Below are 7069 nucleotides of genomic sequence, written 5' to 3'. Positions count from 1 at the left end.
CGGAGGTTAGTGAAAAACTGTTTTAGTGACGTCATTACTGCAGGAACTAGAGGGATGTTGTCCAAACTGGTCAAATACTCTAACAACAACATTACACACCAACTAAAGTTTAAAACATGGGATCACGAAGAACAGGACCTTAAATAATACAGTATAATTAATGCCAAGAGTCTTCACAGCAGTGAATAAATATATGGGTCAAAGTCGAAAAAGTGTTTAAGCATAAAAAAGTGTAATACTGCTTTAATCTGTTGTAGTCCCCCACCCTCCAAAAATGCAAAAAGTTTTCTGTTTTATTTATTTGCAATTTTGTTTTTGTTTTTCTGAGCATTTTGCCCTGATTTACAGAAGACACCCAGTAAAATGTAATTCATTGTAACAAGCTTATCAGGTATATGTACAACAAAAATCTATATATGACATATTAAAAGATTAATTACTTTCATTCCAAATATTAATGAGTTGTAATTTTACATTTTTAACATTTGCCTCCTAGGTTTTGCCTATTTGTCAGTAAGAATTTTTTCACTAATTTAAAACACAATAAAATTTAGTATGCTCCATTATTCTTTTATATATATTAATATGTACACATCAGAATAAGCATGTTGTTTGAATTTTTGCATAAATATTGTTACACTGAATGACACTGTAACATTATTTCAACCAAATTTTGACATTTTATTCTCCAAAAACTTATTTGAAACCTTAAAAGTAGACATTTTACTTACATTTAATGTGCTTTCTATGGACACAAAATCACTTTTATACATTTCTTTTGATGCGGACATCTTAACGTCTTTGACCCAATATACATTTGCATTAATTACTTGTGTGATTTAATGGTCTAGTGGTAAAATTTTGTCAAGCATTTCTGAAGTTCTGAAGTTCTGGGTTCCAATCCACCCTTTTATAGTTTTCTCCCCCCCCCTCATTAATACCAAAGTTCATCATTGATTGTATATCAAGAGCAAGGACACGTTTGTGTGCATTTTGTTTTGTGCTTTTACCAGAACGAAGCACTCGATCGTCTGTGTGAAGACTGCATGATATGCACAAGGTCCAAGAGAGAACTGATAACAGCTGCAACGAGCACTCACCAAAACACATTCCAGTGACAGATTAGACAGGTGTTTCCTTCTTTTAGGTACATCTAACCGTGCCGGCCACATGATGTCACAAAAAGTGGTGGGGTCTCTTGCCTTGAAGAATGTGGTTGCTTTGCTTTCTGCGTGTGTGCGTTTTGGAGAGAGACGCTCAAAAAGAGAACTATTTAAATTAATATAAGAAACAGATAAGATAATGATTTTAGTTGGTCTAAATTAAGTAGGTTAGGCACAAAATTTGCTTATGTGGGTTCCCTTAGACACGAGTGCGTGTGTTTGTATGTGCTTCATAACCGTGAAACCATTGTAATAGCCTGCACTGGCGCCTGTCATTACTAAGTTATGCTACTGCACACGCATGTGTGTATATATATAAAAAAATACAAATGTTATGTTTAGTCTATATATTGAATGAATATATGTTATTATGAATATAACTTTAAAAAGTATTTGTTAAAGTTGGTCCAACGTATTATTTTTATCTCAGTTTAGGTCAGCTGAAAAAAACCCAAAGGTAAATATGTAATATTAATACGGGTTGTTGTGAATACCTTTGAAGTTATGTGTGAATATGATATGACGGTCAAGTTCTCATGAACTCAGAGCAGTTCTAGAAATCATGTTCATGACTCAGGAACATACTTTCCAGAAGGCCAACAATTCAATAGAAATGTGTTTTAATGGTCTTATGAAGTATTCTAATTTGTTGAGATCGTGAATTGGTGGGTTTTTGTTAAATGTGAGCCATAGTCATCACAATTAAAAGAACCAAAGACTTAAACTACTTAAAGGGTTAGCCAAATATTAAAATTATGTCATTAATAACTCACCCTTATGCTGTTCCAAACATGTAAGACCTCCGTTCATCTTCAGAACACAGTTTAAGATATTTTAGATTTAGTCAGAGAGCTCTCAGTCCCTCTATTGAAACTGTGTGTACGGTCTACTGTCCATGTCCAGAAAGGTAAGAAAAACATCTTCAAAGTAGTCCATGTGACATCAGAGGGTCAGTTAGAATATTTTGAAGCATCGAAAATACATTTTGGTCCAAAAATAGCAAAAACTACGACTTTATTCAGCATTGTCTTCTCTCCCGTGTCTGTTGTGAGAGAGAGTTCAAAACAAAGCAGTTTGTGATATCCGGTTCGCGAACAAATCATCATATATATATATATATATATATATATATATATATATATATATATATATATATATATATATATATATATATATATATATATTAGAATGAGTGTTTTGTTCTTTTCTTACTGTTGGCCTGTGGTTAAAAGAACAATAGCTTGACCTGATTCTGATCTTATTCCATACATTTAATTCAGAGATGTCAGAGATCTGCTACAGTCCAGATGATCCAGAGATCCGGATTCTTCTGATTGGCAGATATGGATCTGGCCAAAGCTCATCTGGGAACACCATACTGGGAGAAAAGAGGTTTAAAGTTAAGAAGCATGAAACTGAAATGTGTGAGGGTAAAACACAGATTGGAGAGAAGCAAGTGCATGTGATTAATTCTCCAGATCTTCTGGATCCAGAACTGTCTGATGAGAAGAAGGAGGAACTGAAAGAGTAGCTGGTCTCTCGATGTTCAGCAGGTCTCAGTGTAGTTCTGCTCACCGTTCCTCTAGAGCAACCTGTGCAAAGTGAGGAAGAGATCCTGGAGTATATTAAAGATCTACTTGGTCCTGAAGTACAGAAATACATGATGGTCCTTTTCACTCGTGGAGATGAACTGGAGGATCTGGATGAACCACAGACCATTGAGGAATATCTACAAAGCAAAGATCATGAGGATCTCCTGCAACTGGTGAATGAATGTGGAGGAAAGTTTCACTGTTTCAATAAAAAGAAGCATGTAGAAGGTAGAGTCGAAAAATTAGTACAGAAAATTGAAGAAATGATGCTGAAGAACCGAGGGAAATATACCATGCAACAGATGAAAAGGAGTGGCAGCAAAAGAGGTCCACGTGTCAATTGTACGTTATGTATAAATATTAACATTGTTTATGACTTCAGTAATACAGACTTATGGTGATTTGTGTACATGAATTCAATTCAGTTCAAGTTTATTTGTATAGCGCTTTTGATGAACTGCAATGATTATATGTTGCGATTAAACTTACAGCAAAATTTTGTAGTTTTGTGTGTTGTTCCATTATTAGTTTGTGTCACTACTCATATGGGACGAATCCCTGGGGTGTGTTTTATTGCTGATATGATTTGATCTGTAGTTTCAGAAGAGTCTCCAGCAAAAAGTCCAGATGAGATTCAACAGATTACTGAGACTGAGAGGAAAGACCAGATTAGGCTGGTTCTTCTGGGAAAAGTGCCACTGGAAACACTATCATCGGCAGAAATGTGTTTGATTCTTCAGCCGCTTCAACCTCGCAGACCAAACGGTGTCAGTCAGAAACTACCGTGAGGATGGGTAAAGAAATATCAGTGATTGACACTCCTGGACTCTATGATACTGAGCTCAGCAAACCGCAGGTTCAAAGAGAAATAGTGAAGTGTGTAACATTCGCCTCTCCTGGACCTCATGCTTTTATTATCATCATTAGAGTGGGTCGATTCACTGAGGAGGAGAAAAATACAGTACAACATCTCAAAGAAGTGTTTGGAGAACAGATACTAAAATACACCATGATCCTCTTCACTTATAAAGATCAGTTAGAGAAGCAAAATAAAACCATTGAGCAGTATCTACAGAGAGGTGATCCAGCTCTTCAAGAACTTGTGCAGAGCTGTGGAAACCGATTCTTCTGCTGGTTTCCCACAGTTCAAAGATCTGATCAGGAAAATAGAGGCCATGATGGAAGAAAATGGAGGGTCGCACTTTACTAGTGACATGTTTGATGAAACAGAGAAATGCATTCAGAGGATTCAGAAGCAGAAACTGGATGACAAAGTGAAACAGTACAAACAGCAGAACAAACGGCTCACTAAAAAAGAATGGAGGAAAATATACTGGCATTTAGTTGAGGAGTCACGACAGGAACACTCAAAAAAATTACTCTTTGGCTGAACATGATTCTTTCATGGACAGTGGTTCCACATGTTTGTACCATGTTCTTTGGACAAGAATAAATCAAGTTATAAGGACATGTCTACTTTTAGTTGAGTTTACTCAGTTTGCTTTAGTTCATCCTTCATGAAATATCTGAGTAGAGATAATATGTTTACATCAAGTAGAACCACTGTCCATGCAAGTTTAGAGTTATAAAAACATTAGCAAGTAAGATATAACTTTTCTTTACACATGATGTTAGTTGTTTGCAGTTTAAGGATGTTACTATGTGTACATCATGCACTAGCATTCTCATTAAAGTTGCTTTTTTCAAATTAAGTATTTTAGACTTTCTTTTAACCAGGTCCTCAACCCAACCACAAGCTCCACACTTCACCACAATGGTAAATCGCACCAAATACACCAATATAAAGTATTTTAAAATGCCCACATAATAGAGCATTAGACATGAAAAAGTCTCCTTATTATCACTTTTTACTAAAAACTGCATAAAATAACACTTTATTTCAACATTTTCTCTCCCCATATCCAGTCCTGTGCAAAGCATGATGGGAAGCGTAAAACTTATGTTGAAGTACTTGATTGAAACATGTTCTTTCAAAATGAAAACTTTATGTTAAACCAGCGAGTGACAGTTTTAAGTCAGTTTAACATGACACAATCATGTTGAAATGAAAAATAGCCAAAATGGCATTAATTCAACATGAATTAATTTTTTTGAGTGAAGCAGAGCGATCATTTTCTGATATAAATCTGCACTTCCTGGGAAGCAGCCCGACATTGACCAGTAAGGAAGGAGCGAGTGCCACAAAAGAAGCTGAGCACAAAGCAACCGGTCTTTTTAGAGCAGTTATACTTGCATTCAGAGAGAGGATGTGTGTGATTCAGTGAAAAACCACAAAGATCAGACACGAGTCGTTATCCAGCTCAATTCAATTCAAGTTTTGTTCTCATCTGACAGTGTCACCGCAGTCAAATACATGATATTGCTTAATATTAAGTGTCTTTTAACCCCTTACTAGTAACCCCCCTTTTTTGGCATGGAGACCGAAATTACATACCCAAAATAAAAAGGTTTCTGCTCATGATTCTTTCTGACTAGATACATAATCAACCTTTGTTCACAAAGCTGACACTTTAAAGTTTACTGTTCGGGAATCAGAATCACTCAGACTGTTATGATAATAGAGATATATAAGCTCAAACATAAAAACAAAAATAAAAATATTAAAAACATATGTTTTAAATGTATTTAAAAAAATGTTGATGTAGGAAATGAGTTTGAAAACACAGTGTAGCTAAGGCCACAAGTCTTCCAAAACTTCATAAAAAATTTCATAATCGAATCTGTAAAACTGTGAATTTTATGAAATATTTTCTAAGGCCATGTCATGTGTGTTTTTAGAGAAGGCTAATCAGATTGATTTATGGCACTTGTCATCTCTGTAAGATCTCACATGTAAACTTTCCTGTGCTTTTTGTGTATGTTTCACTGTTGAAAACTGCCCGAATCATGATTGTATTGTTCTCACCAAACGGTTCTTTCACACCTCCGCCAAGTATGACACATTATCCGCATTATTCTTTTATCATTATTCTTTTGTTTTTATTCCACCTTTATTAGCCTTGATTGTGGTTTTTCAGGCTTTACAAGATCTCACTTCAGTCTCTCTTTGCATTTAGCCCTTATTTATCAAAAGTCTTACTATAAAAATACAACAAAACATTTTCTTACGACCTTACGTGAATTATTGAGACAAAAATGCATTATGAAGAAGAAAAGCACCTGCTATTAGTAGCATTGGTGCTAACGTTAGCATCAAGCTACATCTGACAATTTATGAAATTATTAGTACACTTTTACTCAAAACTCACTTTAAACCCCGATCGAGTGTTTATAATAACTTCCTTTAGCGATCAGGGGTGGAATTTGGTCGTTTACTGTTGTAAAAATATGTTGTTTGTAGCCTTTTTCATCGCTGCACAAGTTAGCATTTCCGATGTACATTTTTGATTTTTTTTATAAAAACGCCCCAGATCTCAAGAAATTCTCATACCAAGCTTTACTATCGTAATCGCGGGTTTATTATTCGGATATTTTGTGTGTACAGAGGTGTTTCAGTGTTGTTTTGGCCAGATAACTACCAGGAAGTGTGCAGGAAGCATGTGACACGATGGGGCGGTGTCCAGATATGACACTCTCAGATTGACGTTTGAAAGACCCAATCATAGTCTGAGTCACACACCGCACGAGCTGTGACTACTGCACGCACACACAGAGATCGCTGGGAGAGGCTGTTTATCATCTGATCGCGTAAATCCGTGGAAAATGAATAGAAATGACGATTCTGTCTGAAGAAATATGAAGTAAACATCAGTAAATATATCCATATATCTCCGCAGATATGCATCTTTGGTCTAAAAATCCTTATTGACGCTGTTCAGTGAGTCTATGTGAACACATATAAACCGCTCTTGACGTGACTGAATATGAGTGAGTGATGAATTTCTATTCAAAATGTGGCATAATACGGATTTATTATTTTGCACTCCTGACATAAATCACTAAATATCTGTCACTGCAACAATGTTTTATCAAAATATTGGTCAAATATCGAAGCTTGAGTCTTTAAACTTTCCATTGATGCACAGTTTGTCCAGATGAAGTAAGACAGTGATGTTTAATGTGCTGTGAAAGTGAAACAATAATAAACTGGGGCCGTCAGCGATGTTTGCACGTAAAGGGGTTAACTGAGAATTTGCAGGCGTTTAAGGCTGTTGTGTCTACCTTGATTTATAATATTGTGGTGTTCAGCTTTATTTTGTATTTTATTTTATTTTATCTTACAAATCAATTGTTTATTTCACCTGCATGTCTTAAATCATCTGCATGTCTCAGCTGTTGAGGATGACCTTCATC

General features: G+C 35.6%; 1 pseudogene; it reads left to right on the top strand.

The window, feature by feature from the left end:
- Positions 1-2445: 2445 nt before the first annotated feature.
- Positions 2446-4107, top strand: LOC113047760 (GTPase IMAP family member 8-like; annotated as a pseudogene).
- The last annotated feature ends 2962 nt before the right edge of the window (positions 4108-7069 follow it).

This window comes from Carassius auratus, chromosome 29, assembly GCF_003368295.1.
Source record: "Carassius auratus strain Wakin chromosome 29, ASM336829v1, whole genome shotgun sequence".
NCBI classification, from domain to species: domain Eukaryota; kingdom Metazoa; phylum Chordata; class Actinopteri; order Cypriniformes; family Cyprinidae; genus Carassius; species Carassius auratus.
Note: the sequence above shows the minus strand (reverse complement) of the source record. Positions and strands in the feature narration are given on the sequence as shown.